The sequence below is a fragment of the Periplaneta americana genome, chromosome 17, assembly GCF_040183065.1.
Source record: "Periplaneta americana isolate PAMFEO1 chromosome 17, P.americana_PAMFEO1_priV1, whole genome shotgun sequence".
Lineage (NCBI taxonomy): Eukaryota > Metazoa > Arthropoda > Insecta > Blattodea > Blattidae > Periplaneta > Periplaneta americana.
This window is the reverse complement of record NC_091133.1, coordinates 7,915,934-7,932,405: the sequence shown is the minus strand read 5'-3', so window position 1 is coordinate 7,932,405 and position 16,472 is coordinate 7,915,934. Positions and strand designations below refer to the sequence as shown.

The 16,472-nt window shown below is 35.0% G+C and overlaps 1 protein-coding gene, 1 long non-coding RNA gene and 1 other non-coding gene across 5 annotated transcripts in view; 2 read left to right on the top strand and 1 right to left on the bottom strand.

Moving 5' to 3' along the window:
• Positions 1-15,844, bottom strand: part of LOC138693163 (zinc finger and BTB domain-containing protein 14-like) — a 32,158-nt gene extending 16,314 nt beyond the window's left edge. The window contains exon 1 of one of the 3 annotated variants that reach the window (XM_069816867.1): positions 15,741-15,844. The gene's annotated coding sequence lies outside the window, so the exon portion shown is untranslated. The remainder of the gene's footprint in view (positions 1-15,740) is intronic. The other 2 variants (XM_069816866.1, XM_069816865.1) reach the window with 2 other exon arrangements.
• On the top strand, positions 1,460-8,724 carry LOC138693164 (uncharacterized). The gene is made up of 5 exons (XR_011330236.1): positions 1,460-3,219; positions 4,169-4,676; positions 4,939-5,064; positions 5,286-5,493; positions 5,767-8,724. It is a non-coding gene; the product is annotated as an uncharacterized lncRNA (long non-coding RNA).
• On the top strand, positions 11,310-11,386 carry TRNAC-GCA (transfer RNA cysteine (anticodon GCA)). The gene has a single exon. It is a non-coding gene; the product is annotated as a tRNA-Cys (tRNA).
• Positions 15,845-16,472: the final 628 nt, after the last annotated feature.

The following is a 16,472-nucleotide window of genomic DNA, read 5'->3' as shown; positions in this document are numbered from 1 at the left end:
CACTCATTACACCTTTGGGAAAGTAATAACACCTAGAAACAGAAACTCAATTACAACCAGAATTAATACACTGTGTATCAAAGAGGACTTTTACAGAAATGGTTGTCGTGTCATTGTAAAGCAAAACACATCATGTTTCTATCAGGCAGTTATTTTGATTCGATATGACTTCAGTTTGTGATATGGCAGACATCCAACCTAAAATCAATCTCTTGCCACACACGAGCCTGTAGATTTTTTATTTTTATTTTATTGGGTTATTTTACGACGCTTTATCAACATCTAGGTTATTTAGCGTCTGAATGAAATGAAGGTGATAATTCCGGTGAAATGAGTCCGGGGTCCAGCACCGAAAGTTACCCAGCATTTGCTCGTATTGGGTTGAGGGAAAACTCCGGAAAAAAACTCAACCAGGTAACTTGCCCCGACCGGAATTCGAACCCGGTCGCGGCCAGACGCGCTGACAGTTACTCCACAGGTGTGGACGAGCCTGTAGATCAAGAGTCACGACTGCGGCAGTAATTCGAGCTCTCAGCTCAGCACGATTGGCAGGTAAAGAAGGAACGTATACAAGATCTTTGACGAACCCCACAGGAAAAAATCGAGTTGAGTGTCAGATCTGGTGAGCGAGGTGGCCATGCAGTTGGCCCTGCACGACCAATCTAACGACTGAAAAAGCAGATCAAGTAGCCCACAAACCTCGTGGAGGTAGTGAGGTGGTGCTCCATCTTGCTGGAAGTGAATGAGTCCATCTCGATCATTTTCGTCAATCTGCGGAATGAGGAACATTTCGAGTATATCTTGATATACCTCTATCACTTATTACTACGCTTTCGTAGTATCCGCCAAACCGTCATGTTCCATGCAAGGCAAAGTTTCGTAAGCGCCACTTTTGCCGAAAATGAGTTATGGTGCTTAGAATAAAATGCCCAACACTGCGCATCGACTGTAGAAATCCGTAAGCCTCCAACAGTTTTCTTTTCCATCTGCCAAGTTGGTTTAAACTTAAACTATTGTATTCACCAACATGCTGGATAAGTATCGTAACTGCCTCTCCTGTAAAGTTAGCAAAATGGTGCTTACGATACTCTGCCTTGCTGAGGACGACGTGTGTTATACCAATCTCACGAGAAGCATCTCTCGTTGATTTCTTGGGGCTACGAATAACGTTCTCCCTGACTTGTTCAGCAACAGCATCAGAAATTCGCGGGCGAACTGGAGATTTGCCATGTCGGACAGAACAACTATTCTCAACAAAAGTTCTGTGCCAAGAGTAAATTGTAGACCTCCTTGGAGGATGTTTACGATACTGAGTACGAAACTTACGCTGCACTGTAGTCAAGGACTCTGTTTCGTGAAACCAAAACACACAGAGAACGCATTCCCCACCAGAGAAACCAGCCATTTTGTAATGTAACTGATATAGCGCTCTTGGTGTCTGAATATGATACTATGGCACTACGTGATGTGTTTTGTTTTAAAATGATATTTTAACCACTTCTGTAAGATACGTGGATAAATTTCTGTAAGTTTATAAATTTGTAAAGTCCTGTTTGGTACACGGTGTATTTGTTCCAACAACTATGAATAGACTATGTAAGAATTACTAATTTTTAGATCCTACAGAATTATCTGTTAATGCTTAATATTTATTCATGATAGAGAAAAATTCACTCATGCGCTGAGGATGGAACCCGAGACCTCCAATTCTACGCACTAGGTGCTCTACCACTGACCAATGTCGAGACTCAACCCACAGCACCTGATCGAATCTTTCTCCTTCGTTTTTCCCTTTGTGGACTTACTCCATGTCCGACTTATATTATGTCACACAAGGAGCATACTCATGTGACTAACTTGTTCGGCCGGGACTCTACAGTTTATTTGCACTGTTAAACGAATAATCTAAGTAAGGATTATTATTCTTTTGTACTACAGAATTATCTCCGCCGAGGATCGAACCTGGGACCCCCAGTTCTCTGCACTGGACCACTAAAGAAAAAAAAAAAACAAAGAAAAAATATTCGATCCGGTGCTGTGGATTGAGCATTGGCGTAGCTCAGTGCTAGAGCACCCAGTACGTAGAACAGGGGGATTCGAGTTCGATCCTGAGCGCCGAAGCGAAATTTCTCAGTCATTATGAAAAAAAACCATGAATAGAGTTCAGTTAAAAGATTTTCAGGCTAACTACAAAGAAGTGGAATAATATGATAAATATCTTCCTTTATGAACAAATTTCTGCAACTTTCAACCTACTTTCAGTCAATAATATCCTAAATCGACATGTAACTATACTAAATAAGGACACTAAATTTAGAGAAACATAATGCACATGCTTTCCATTAATTTCACTGTACCAGTACAACTTTCACGAAAATACATTCTGAAATGTTTTCTCTTTCATTGGATATTTCTGTTGCCTAATTAGTCATTCGTGTGTTATGAATACATATTACATATTTCCCCTTTTTGAAAAATCTAACATAATATTTGTCAAACAGTGTTTCATTTATTTTGTCTCTAACCACGCTTGAATGTGCCATTATATAGGGAAGACCAGGTAACTTGATACCCTAAGGGTGAAACCTAACCATTTTTCCCCCATTACTACAAATGCTAGTGGATTATGGTGATTTTCTAGTTTGAAGGTTGAATTTTCTTTTGCCAACTTCGTTTCGAATTTCGATACTGACAAATACTATAAATGGTAGTGATTTTGTAACCGGTATGTTGGCAGCTAAGGCAAATATCGACAATATTTGCCGGTACTGGAGTTCCATGAAATTAAAATTGTACTAGATTTCTCAGCCGGTTACTGGAAGATAGTGAAATTCGAACTTATTAATAATTAATTAATATTAGTATTAATATTAATACATAATAGTTATTTTATGTGTTGCGTTGTGGTTATAATTCAAGAATAGTCAGATAAGTACGAATGAATATAATATACTTGGGCGTGATAATGCACGTGGGTAATGGATAGAAATATTATTTCAAATTTTAATGAATTTCTTTCGTGTTTAGATTTTTATTACTATGTCAAAAAAATGAAATAGTGTTGCAGTGACTCCTCCAAGGAAGAAAATGTGTGGCATTCAGAGTACGCTTCAGAAATCTGTAGTTCACGTGTATAATGAGTTGAAGAAAGAAGATAATGAAGAAGGAATTATGCTAACGGAGACAGCAATTACAACCAGAATAGGACAATTATTAGGAGTAAGTATTCTTAAGCATACATTTCAAAGTGGTATTCAGTTTTAGGAGTTTGCACTAATAATTTCATGATTGTGGTCAAACAAAACAAATTTTTAGGTTAGGCCTACATGTTTAATCAAGTCAGTGATTTTCATATTGCCAAACTAAATACATTTAAGATACTGTAATACTGCAGTAGGTGATAGCTTAAATACATTTACAAATTAGACGAACAAGTAATCAAACAGCACGAAAGTAAATTTCCAGTTTTCTCTTTTGGTATTAAATTAACCGTTCAGATCACAATTTACATGCCACATCGGCCGAAGAAAATACAAGTCATATTGTAATTATTAACTTGATATTGCAGCAAATATTACATGAATGTTGGCCTGTTATGGTGCTTAAAAATAATTCAATTTTATATAATAACTATATAACATACTCTATAAAGCATAGGAACGTTGACTCTGGCTGAATAATTTATTCATGACTGGTCTAAGTAATATTAAATATGGTGTTTCTTCAGAAAAGCTACCCCACCCAACGTACTTGTTAAGATATAACACTCGAGAGGACGAGGACGCACTACTGGGAAACTAACCATTTCTCTTCGTCCTGGACCTCTCGCATGTTATATTGGTAATTAGTAACACGTTTGAGGGAGGGACTACAACAATGCATTAGAATATACAGGTAAGTGTCAAAGGATTTTTGTGCTGAAAGTATTTGTGGCTGTGCACTAAAACCACGTGTTCATCACTATGTAAATATCACAGAAATCAATTAAACAAAATAAAATTATGCCTTCTTTGATGATTACCTAAATATTAGCCTACTTAAACCTATCGTAGATCCAACCTAACATGTTGATCATTTTCTATTCATATAGCTGTAAATGTTGGTATCATGCATGAATTTTATGATATAACAATTTTTAGAAGTGTTATGTTATTGTTTGTTATTACAGCTTGGTTTTACTACAGCCACGAAAGTGATAAATTCACAGAAGGGGACCCCACTTGTGACACCAGGAAAACATAGACTACGTAAACATCCAGTGACTGATGCTGATGATTTTACGAAAGATGCAATTGCGAGCTTTATTTATGACAAGTTACATAAAGGTAGGGAAGTTACAGGAATTATTGTGTTGATTTATGCAATGTAATTCTGATATTAGTCATATGTATAAAAATATGGCATAATTTTCATTTACTGTTACAGGGGAAGTACTAACAGCAGCAAAAGTTCTGGAACATATGAATGATGATTATGAAAGATATTTATTTAGAGTATCCTTATCATCGGTGAAAAAAATTTTGAAAGAGATGAAATTTCTATGGAGCAAAGGGGATCCTTATACATATGTACGAGAAAGTGATGTTATTCGTTTTTAAGAGAATAAATAAGAAATGTGGAGCGTGAGAACCCTAAACCCGTAGTATTCTTGGATGAGACTTGGATTTTTATGAATGGTAAATTTCAATGTATTGTGAGACATTGAGTGATTGAATTTTTTACTAACAAATAGGTTAACACTTATGTGGAATATGAAATTGCAATTAATATAGGCTACTAGTAATGAATTCAGGTGGGAACAACATGTTTTGCAATTAATAGTTTCATATTATAACTAGAGGCTAGTTATAAAATTCTTGAACGGTTTTCCTGTCTTTAAAATTTTTGTGTCTCTTAGAGTGTCAATGTGAATTGCTTTTCTCTCTCTGTTTTTTTAAGTAGGATCACCCACTTATTCATGAAATAAACCAGGTGAAGTTTCCAGTGACATGAATGGTGTTATTCGTAGACCAACAAATGAGGGTGGAAGATTAGATGCCAGAACGAAAGGTGGATTTATACTCGGTAAGTTACATTGATTTATATTTTACATAAATTTGGCAAGAGTAATTTTTTTAATCAGGGTACAAAAATATAAAAATTGGTGACTAAATAAAAACGTGGGAAAGCCTTTCACCAAAGAGGATGTCATGTCATGTTATGTTATGTTATGTTTTATTTTCTTTATTTAAATGCTGTGAATTCATGTGACGTAATTATATGCCCAGGTATAATTTTTATTGCAGGTGCTGATTTAATTTTTTCATGCAATTGAAAGAAAAGTCAGGACTACCATAGTGCTATGAATAGCCCTGTAGTTGAGAAGTGGGTGCAAACACAGTTGTTAACCCGAGAACATTAGGGCAATGCGTTATTGTCATGGATAGTGTTGCATATCATAGCAGACTTGTGAAAAATCAGCCAACAACAAAATGGAGGAAAGAACAGCTACTGGTGATTGCAACTGAATATAATAGATTTGTTGTACTAAATGATAAGAGTTGATGGTGTGAAATCACCTTTTGATATTACATTGCAATATTAATTTCCATACTTTACAGTCATTATTATTATTATTATTATTATTATTATTATTATCATTATCATTATTATCATTAGTATCATTACTACTACTATTACTACTATTACTACTACTACTACTATTGCAACCGTTTCTCTTATTTCTCATAATTAGGCATACTTATGGATGCTACTTTTTTCTTTCAGGTGAAATTGAATCTACATAAGAATCCTAAAACAACAGAGCCTTGCCAATTACTGTTCTGAAGCGGCCTTGTCTTATGTGTTGTGTCTATATACAATTAATTCTTTCAGTTTTTTTCCCCCTTTAATGTAATGAAGTTGTTGGTTGATTGATACCAAGTGTTCAGCAGTTGATGTCATTTGTTATCTTGCACTCCAATATTTAACCAGATGATTGAAAGCTGTGTAAAGTTAAACAGTCAAGACAATGATCCATATCTTCATTGAGATTTCAGAAATGGCATGGGGAGATTCTGAAATATCAGTTCTTTGTAAATATTTGAGACAATTATGGCCTGTGATAATATGAGTACTGCCACTGTAGATTTTCATAGAAGTTCAGTTATTAAATTAGGTGTATTATTTTTACTATGTATTGTACTATATTTTTGTTTCGCTTAATTGATGAATTATATATGCTGTAAATTGAATAGTAGACTGTAGGCCTATAGCTTAACTGATGAATTGTATGTGCTGTAAATTAAATAGTAGGCTGTATACCACAAGTGATGAATTGTTTATGCTTGTAATGTGAAGTAATTTGCATGATATTTATTATCAATTTCTGTATATTTCAACTGATTGAATTGTTTATACTTTTAAATTGAATTAACTTGCTTGCTATGTATTATATTTTATAGCTTAACTGATGAATAATTGTTTAGGTTTGTCAATTTAATAATCTGAGTGCCATGTACTTCATATTTTTAGTGGAACCACCAATGTAGCTTAGTCGGTAGACTCGTTGGCCTGCAAATTCAGAGCTGCACTCGAGGGTAGTTTGGATTCCCCATTTGGTCTGATTAGTTGGTTTCTTCTGAGGATTTTCCTCCATCGTGGAGTGGATGCCGGATGGCCTATTGCAATTTTTTCATTTGCTTTAGAATCATTCCGATTTTTGTTACCACATTGTCATGTTCTAATCTTGTTATTCTTTTAACAGTGTGGTAAGATGCAGGTATAGATAACCTTACAGTAATTTTGCTACCTTTCAGCTACCTCATTACCTCCCACTCCATAAAGTTCATGGATCCACGGAAGTACCAGTCGTCGATGTATTTCGACCATTTTGCTTAAAATATTAAAACACTGTAAAATATTGAGATTTCATGCTGTTACGTCCAATACTGCAGCAAGAATATCTGATTTTGAATCTGATAGTATGACAGCCTTCTCAGATTTATGAAGTCGATACTGGAGATTTTGTAAGCTTAAAAGTGTATCTAAATTTTCACTATCAAAATTAGTCAGTGTTTGAAGTTAGTTAGTTAGTTAGTTAGTTAGTTAGTTAGTTAGCTAGTTAGTGGCGTTTAAAAAGGGCGCGTCAGCTACTATGGCTATTTGCGCCCTTATCTAAAATCTTTCACTAAACACAAACACAATACAATAACCAGAATGTTTAAAAAACTAAAAAGCGTTGTCACGGTTAAAATGGGGCAAACAAGTGTTTGAATATAATTCCCTGTAAAAGGGAATATACTGGTATTGTACTACAACACCACTACATCTATGGCTTGGTAAACAGGATCCATCTATAAAAAAAATACTGTGTAGTCACTCACTGACCAGATCATTTATCGTTTCTAATGATTTTTAAAATGTCTGGAGAAGTATCACATTTCTTAACATCATCTGTTAAAGTTAACTTATATACTATTCATTTTGAAATAACTTGGGATTGTGTTTTATTAGTAAAGTTTCCCTTAATTGAGCAAGTTTGAGTTCTCCAAGTAGAGTCAAAAAGTCTGTTGCGATTTTGGCTCAGTTTATTAATATTTGTGGACTGTGATTTTTTGTTCTAGAGAACCATATTATCTGCAAATGATGAGATTATCATAAGATCTATTTCTTTAGTTAGACCATCGACATTAATATTGGAAAATGTATTCCTGAAAACAACAATGTGGGAAGCCCAGATGAATCTGTCTCTGTTTACATATTTGTGACAATGAATCAAATAATCAAGTCACAGGCCCAGTGTAACACTTTATCATGGACACCCTAAGTTTGCAATTTCTTAAGTGATTTATATCTACAGAGCCAAATGATCCTTGAAAATAAATTAAAATTGTTAAGGTATTTTGTTTTCTGTTTAAAATATCTTTAATATCTTGACTAAAATTTAAAATCTGTCCATTTGTTGAATGCAATTCTCTAAAGTCAACTCAATAAGATGAAAGTTAGTTACTAGATTCCAGGAACCAATTCAATCTATGAAATCATCTCTTCCATAATTTTGGCTATCATACTAGTAAGTGGTATCTGTCGATAACTCAAAAAGATATTAGTTGAATAATTGCTTTTCAAAATTGATGTTATGATAGATTTTCTCCAGACAGATATTGTATTTCAGATGAGATTACAAGATAAAAGTAGTGAGTTTGCTTGTTTGCCAACATGTTTAAGAAAATCAGCATGTGTATTGTCTGGACTTGGAGATGTTTTGGGTCTTATGTTATTAAATTAATAGTAATATTCAGTTCTTGATTAAATATTGTTATATAAAGTAGATTGTAGATTTAATATTTCTTTCAGTTTTTCCTTAATAGTCTGACGTACACAGATAAAACTAACAACCACACCACCAACTAATCTAATAGAAATTAAAATATAATTAAATGTAGAAAAAGTAATTAAAATTATAAATACACGTAATAAACCATAACCCCCTAATTTCAACAATATACTATTTTATTCCCTTTTACAGCTTGTAGATAATTATTAATTATAGTTATTACTTATTAGCATAATATTTATTAAACTTATTGGCTATTTCACTTCGTTTGAAAGATGTTATTGTGTACAGAAAGCATTTTTTGATGATCGTTTCATGCTGTATGTTGTGTATAAATCTATGATTTCTGGCCATCTGTTCTGTGTAATCCATCTTTTGTATAGAATTAATAAAATACTCTTTTGGTAGTAATTGTTTTATTAATTGAGTATTTAATTTTCACCAGCTCACATTTCTTGAATCATTTGTTTTTTCTTATTTAAATTTAGGACACAAGAGCCAAAAAGAGACTTCACAGTTATGTATCATACATTTTTTCAATGACAGACGTGGAGTTGCAGAAATAATAAGTGTAAGTGTAACATTATTAAGCAATTTACAAACAAATGAAATCTTTAAAAAGGTATCTAGAAGTGAAATTACTTATGGCTTTTAAGGACCAAAATTATTTTTGTAAGTTGATTTATTATTATTTCAGTTTTAGCCTAGTTGTATTATCCATTTCCTTACTAATTTCAAAAGATAATCAGAAGTTCATTCGAATTCCAACCAAAAGTCAATTGGTTATTAATTTATCTACCTTTAGGAAGTACGGTATATGTACGCTGGAATCTTTGAAGTGAAGTGACAATAATTTAATTGGTCTTGGAACAGATTTGATTCTTGAATATTATATACTATACTTTGTTGTATATTTACGTATGGTAACCTATTAATGCTAATACTAATAATAATGTAAAGGAATAAAAGAATAGAACATAGCAATACATTTCTCATTATTATTATTATTATTCTCATTATTACTGAAACTATTTAGAATAACCTTCCAACATTAAGGTAAAGTTCGGTGAGTAAAGAAGTCATTCAGTACATAGGATCGTGATTTTACTACATGTGGTGATATCTGGTAACAGTTGGCAACACTGACAAGGCGGAAATATTTGCTGTTTGGGAACTGAACTTACGTGATCCTCACTATACAACAGTCCTTTCCTCTGACTGTATATTGCAGACATGTAAAATAACAAAAAATTGGTTGAAATATCATAGAAAAGGGGGTACAGCTAAACTGGACATTAGGTGTGGAAGTCATTATGATGCTAACAAAGTATAAGATGTCGCCAACATATATGCATGAGTCCATACCTGTGGAGTAATGGTCAGCGCGTTATCTAGGTTATTTAGCACCTGAATGAAATGAATGTGATAATGCCGGTGAAATGAGTCCGGGGTCCAGCACCGAAAGTTACCCAGTTTTGCTCATATTGGGTTGAGGAAAAACCTCGGAAAAACCACAACCAGGTTACTTCCTCGACCGGGAATCGAACCCGGGCACCTGGTTTCTCTGCCAGATGCGTTAGTCGTTACTCCACAGGTGTGGACTCCACTGTTAGTGATTGAGTTAGTGGAGTTAGACGAGATAGATCAGTTTCAGACGCACTGTGTCAATGATAAGGTTAGGTAGGGTTTGATGAGGGCATAGATTAGTAACAAGCAGCCCCACTGTTAATGATAGAGTTAGGTGGAGGTAGATGAGATAATCAGTTTCAAACGCACTGTCAGTGATAAGGTTAGGTAGGGTTTGATGAGGGTTTAGGTTTTTGACAAGTAGGCCCACTGTGAATGATTGAGATAGAAATTAATAAGAAGATAGAGTAATGACAACCACATCGAGCAAAAATGACAGGAAGCTTAGTGAATGTCAGCCACATTATTCCACTGTTATAATAGATTTTGTTTCCCGAACTTGTTTTCGTCGATTATCACGATATTCCCTGAATCACATTATATTCCTCCTTCATTTCACTCTGATAACATGTTAAATTTTTGGAGACGTGCATTTTCTTTCGGTGCATTAAAAAAACTCGCCACCATACAAGCTAAACACTACTGCAGTAGTGAAGTCAATTCTTAAACATTATAGTCACAAATTTTACTAGCGAATATTGTTACTCTTTGGCTTACATCGCTCGGTACAGACTGGCCACAAGTGGCGAGCATAGTCAGTGCTGCTGTTACTTATGTTGTTGTTCCTTTGATCAAATGGTATGATTTCTATATACAGTTCATGGTGAAAGCTTATATAACAAAACGGAAAGGGTAGACAGAATTGAACTGATAGTTTTGAAAAGGAAAGATTTTTACTATTTTTCTGAATCTCATCAATTCTGATAAACGAGTATTTTCATGTGTCAAAAGCTATAGAATCATTCATATTTCAGCAAACGACTGCTGTAAAATTTCGCACTTGTGCCACTCATGCTCTTACTATTCTCAAGAAAAGTCTAAAAACTTAAAAGCAATTCGCCAAAATTATTTGTTCTATCCAGCAGTAGCCTACATGCATAAAATGTGTTTTACAACTTTATCTCTACGTCCTTCGATTTTTGGTGAACATTCTGAGAGCAAGACTGACACAAGTACTTTCTTTCTCACACACACACACACACACACACACACACACATACACACACACACAGACACACACACACGGGAGGGTAATAAAAATGAGAAACAGTAGGCCTATTAAACTAATGCAAAATACTTGCTTATTAAAATTTTATAATGTAATATGCAATGAGGTGGGCGAGACCTCATTCATATTTGATACATATATAATGTTAACAGTCATCAGAAACTGTTGTTAAATATGGCCATAAAGTCATTTAATATGCGCTCCTGTATAAATATGACGTGTATCGTCTTAAATGCAGGTAGTAAGGCCGTAACATAATTACTACGAGAGGAGTTCGGCCGGCGTCGTGGATCATGTCCCGGCATGGCTCAGTTGGTTAAGAGCACTCAGCGCGCAGAGCTGAGAGGTCCTGGGTTCGATTCCCGGTGCCGGTACGAATTTTTCTCGTACTTAATGGTAATAAAACAAACTGACTAGTTCACACTAGTCATGTAATATGCAATGAGGTGGGCGAGACCTCATTCATATTTGATACATATATATATATGTATATTTGTAAAGTTAAACTATGTCTCATACAGTTGCATTTCATCATGAAATTGGGCAACACAAATAAGGCGTCAGCCCCATGTGAACTGTATAGCTTGATCAAAGTTTCAATAACTTTTAACTTACGTTTTAAATATGCAGCGGAGGATATAACATCTCGTTCCCCCTGGGCAAATAGTGGAGATGACTCATGATCAGCTTATCAGAAGTTCAATATAAACACTGCTAAATAAACATGTCGGCACAAAATGTACAGAATCTAGAATATTCTACGACGGACGTGGAACATCCACTGTAAATCCCAAAAACTTTCTCCACAGCTTATACGAACAGTCTGATCATAAAAAATTTTAAAAAATTTACAAGTTGTAATGCAGGAGTAGACCATTTCCTTACATCCCACGCTGGGACGCATGGACAATCTAGCTGAAAAGAATTAAAAATATCAAGTTTAATATTCTGACAATTTCAGATATCAGAGCTGTTAAGCAATACCTATATTATCTCACACCATGTTTGATAGCCCTGGAAAGGTCTTATTTATGTTTAGTCTAGCTCCAGAAGTTAAGCATATAGGAAGAAGGTGGAGTCAGGTCTCGTCCAATCGCTGATAGAGCAAAATAGTACGTGGTTCTAAATTGTTTGTGGGCAGAATGTAGAGTTGTGAAATGGAAATTGAAGCTGGATATGTGTATGAAAAATATATCGCGATAAAACATTTCATTTACGTCACATTTATAGGCATTCATTTCGTTAAAATTTTGAACTTAGTGAAAGTTTATCTAAACTTTTAAATATGAAGGGCAGCCGTGGGCATTGCAATTTTCAGGACAACATATTAAGGACATACTGAGAATTTAGGGTTCTGAGTTTGTTCATGCTACTAGATGCTAATGGAGCGCACATTTAAAGTTTACAGTGTCCCTGGAAAGATGCTCTCTCATGCAACTTGAACGCTTTCAAGTGTTAGGCCTAAGTATTAACATCGTGACAAATTACTCATTATTATGTTTTGTTACTCAAAAACTTAAATGGAGAATTGTTGTCAAGGTGGAAGGAATCTCTCTCAACAACTCTACTGAATTTCGTTCGCGAATTTCGTAATTTCTGGAAAAAATTTAAGAGATATAAAGATTTTTTTTTTGTAATATGACAATGGCTACCCGAGAAGATTAAATTTTCTTCTGAAGTTTCGGCATTGTTAACAGATAGATAGTTAGTCGACCTGGTTGGCAAGTTGGTATAGCGCTGGCCTTCTATGCCCAAGGTTGCTGGTTCGATCCCGGGCCAGGTCGATGGCATTTAAGTGTGCTTAAATGCGACAGGCTCATGTCAGTAGATTTACTGGCATGTAAAAGAACTCCTGCGGGACAAAATTCCAGCACATCCGGCGACGCTGATATAACCTCTGCAGTTGCGAGCATCGTTAAATAAAACATAACATTTTTAACAGATAGAATATCGACATCTACAGCAAGGAGATCCCGTAAACTTTTAGCAGAATCGAGCGAAAAATGTTGGTGAAATGTTGTGAAAAATGTAATTTATTCACACATTGAGAAGAATTCATTTTGGCAGTACAGTGTTCCTTAAAATTTTCGGGAAGGCGTAATGCTGCCCAAATGGTCAAAGAGGTGGCTGTCACAACTCCTCGAAGGGCAACGAAAGTAAAGAAAGCATACCAATCGTTTACTTCCATAAAGGGATAGTGTCCCTAATTGAAATGTAATCTACCTTCGTACACAAAAGTATGCTAACTGTAACTAATATAGCTACTATATATGTATATATGTATATATATATATATATATATATATATATATATACATATATACACACACATATGTGTGTGCGTGCGTGTGTGTGTAAATCTGCTACATAGAAATTATATCAAATTGTTTTAGTAAACATTCACAACTATAAAAGGATAGTTCCCCTTATGAAAACGTAATTCTTTTAATATTTTTAGGTTATTTTACGACGCTTTATCAACAACTTAGGTTATTTAGCGTCTAAATGGGATGAAGGTGATAATGCTGGTGAAATGAGTTCGGGGTCCAGTGCTGATAGTTATCCAGCATTTGCTCATATTGGCTTGAGGGAAAATCGGGGAAAAAACTTCAACCAGGTAACCTGCCCTAAACCGGGAATCGAACCCGGGCCACTTGGTTTCGCGGCCAGACGCACTAACCGTCACTCCACAGGTGTGGACCAAACGTAATTAGCTTCCGTACACAAAACAAGTATGGTACTTGTAACTGATTTACTACATTTTGTGATAATCTCTTACATTGGAGAGAATATCTTATTTTTGTATGGATTCACCCCTATAAAGGGTAGTTTCCCTCATCCAAATGCAACCAGACATGGTACACGAAACAGGTATTGTGCTTTTAACTAATATACTGTATCTTGTGAAAATCTGCTAGATAGGAGAGAAGTTAGTATTCTTGAATATACATCCTCTATAAAAGGTTATGACTCATGCATACATGTATTATCAGGCAGTACATCTCACTTGATGATATATGTCAGAGGAAGAGCAATTGATTGTATGCATCACAAGTCTGATCTTAATGTAATATGTAGCTAATTGACGATGTAAGTACTAGAGGAACACGCTACCTCATTATCTCCTGGCCTAATTGTCTCATAAGTGATGTCTTTTTCGTATCACTTGTGAGGTTCTGACCTGTTTTCGGACGGTTGACTAAACAACAACAGTGTGTAGTTTTCCCCATCCAGATGTATTGAGACTTCGTACAAAAAACAAGTATGCTACCTGTTAACAAAATACAGTTTTGTGAGAATATGTTACATAGCAGGGAAGTTACTAATTTATCCCAGCTAGATTGTCCATCCGTCCCACTGTGCATCAACTACATTTTTTTTACACTTTTCTTTATTATGATGTCCAAAACAGATACAATCATTTTAAAATAAAAGGACATTTTGGTTTAATATCCCTGTAATCTATTCATAAATGTTGTATTCATTATATTTCTAATTGCAACACAAGTCATCCTTACACTTGTTTTAATTTTTACTCGTGTATTTTTCGCCGGAAACATATAATTATTATTAATACGAGTGAACAGTTCGTTAGCTCACTCAAATTTAGGCTTATTCATTCTTCTTTCAAGTAGGTTATTTTACAATGCTTTAGCAACATCTTAGGTTATTTAGCGTCTGAACGAGATGGTGATAATGCCGGTGAAATGAGCCCGGGGTCCAGCACCAATAGTCACCCTGCATTTGCTCATATTGGGTTGAGGGAAAACCCCGGAAAAAACCTCAACCAGGTAATTCTCTCCGAAAGGGATTCGAACCCGGGTCACTTGGTTTCGTGGCCAGACGCGCTAGCCGTTACTCCAAAGGTGTGGACTTCACTCTTCTTAATCAACAAATAGATATTTAATTCACAACTTTAGAATCAATTTCCCATCTATTATGTCCAAAATAAAAAAATGTACGCTCTATATGACCGGACTTCTTAAGATCTGGAAACTGATTTTAACCCAAAGAGTAGTTAATCATACCCCGAAGTGTCTACTGGATGTGGACAGCATAAAATCAACTTACAATTGTCATTAGGCACATTTAAAAGTAATTGTGGAGATCCGCTTCACCATCGAATTTTCTTTTTATTTTCTGAGCCCCCTTTTTCAAAACAGCTTTCAAAAGAAAGTAGCGAGATGACCTAACCTAAATTTTGATTTAGACATCAATCCGACAAACACATAAATCTGTTCTGTTCGGTGCAACGATGCCTAAGTCGAAATTTACGTTAGGTTAAGTTAGGTAAGCACCTCGCTAGTTTTTTTTTCTAAGTTTTTTTAAATTGGGGTAAAAATTAGCAATTTTTAGAAAATAAAAATAAAAATCGATGGAGTGGATCTCCACAATTACCAAATATTAAATTTGTCACACGACAGAATTAAACCCTTTTTAAACGATCTGCAAGAATTACGGTACAAAATTTCAGAACACACGTCTTACCTTCCTTTTGCTCTTCCTCCAAAATTCCAACTTCGTGCACACAAAATAAATTATTGGCAATGAAACGTGCTACAAATAATAACTTACATCAACCTTACTAAGCAGCAAGAATATTGTAAAATTGTGTTCTGAAAACGCTCGTACAATAAGAGGATAAACAAGACACTAATGATAAGAGAGAATCCAATGATAATTACACAGAAAGCAAAAACTAGCAATATTCAGAGATACATTACTTACCTCTATGGACTAGGCTATTACAATAAAAATGAACCCCAAAATAGCGATATTCTCACTTCGTTTCAGGCATGGACACAGCTGTCGTGAGGATGACAAGTATCCAGTATGATTAAAGGAGCCGTGAATAAAGATACGAATCCCGGACAGACATTCCATTTCTGAGAAATGATTTCTCCAATATTAGCACGAGTCTGAGGTTGTATTAGAAAGGCAGACAGAGAAATAGCAACGAGTTCTCGTTGAGAAATAGATAGATTTATTCGTTCCATAATATTCTTACATTTGAGGGATTTGGGGAAAAAACCAGGCCGCCTCCAATTTTTTTTCATTTTTGAATTATTTATGCACAGAGGACAAAACATCACGCTCTATCGTTTGGTCGAAGAACCAAGTAGTTCCAAGAATTATATTCACAGTTATAATATATTTTGGACCTGTCTCTTCTGTACATGCTTATTGTTTGGCGGTAAGTTTTTCTTCATTATCTCGAAAAGTACTGAATTGGAACTGCTTGGTTTTTCCCCCAACCCCCTCATTTGCTTTATAGCATAGAATAAAGAACCTGTCAAATTCTTACGTTTAACATATAAAAATGCAAATATTATGAACTATATACAGAAAATACCTTATTATAGAATGCACTATGTTTACCATTTAACCCAGATATTTCTGATTTTTTTTTCTGAAAATATCTTATAAAACTTGCACCTGTAGACCTTAGACAATTTAACA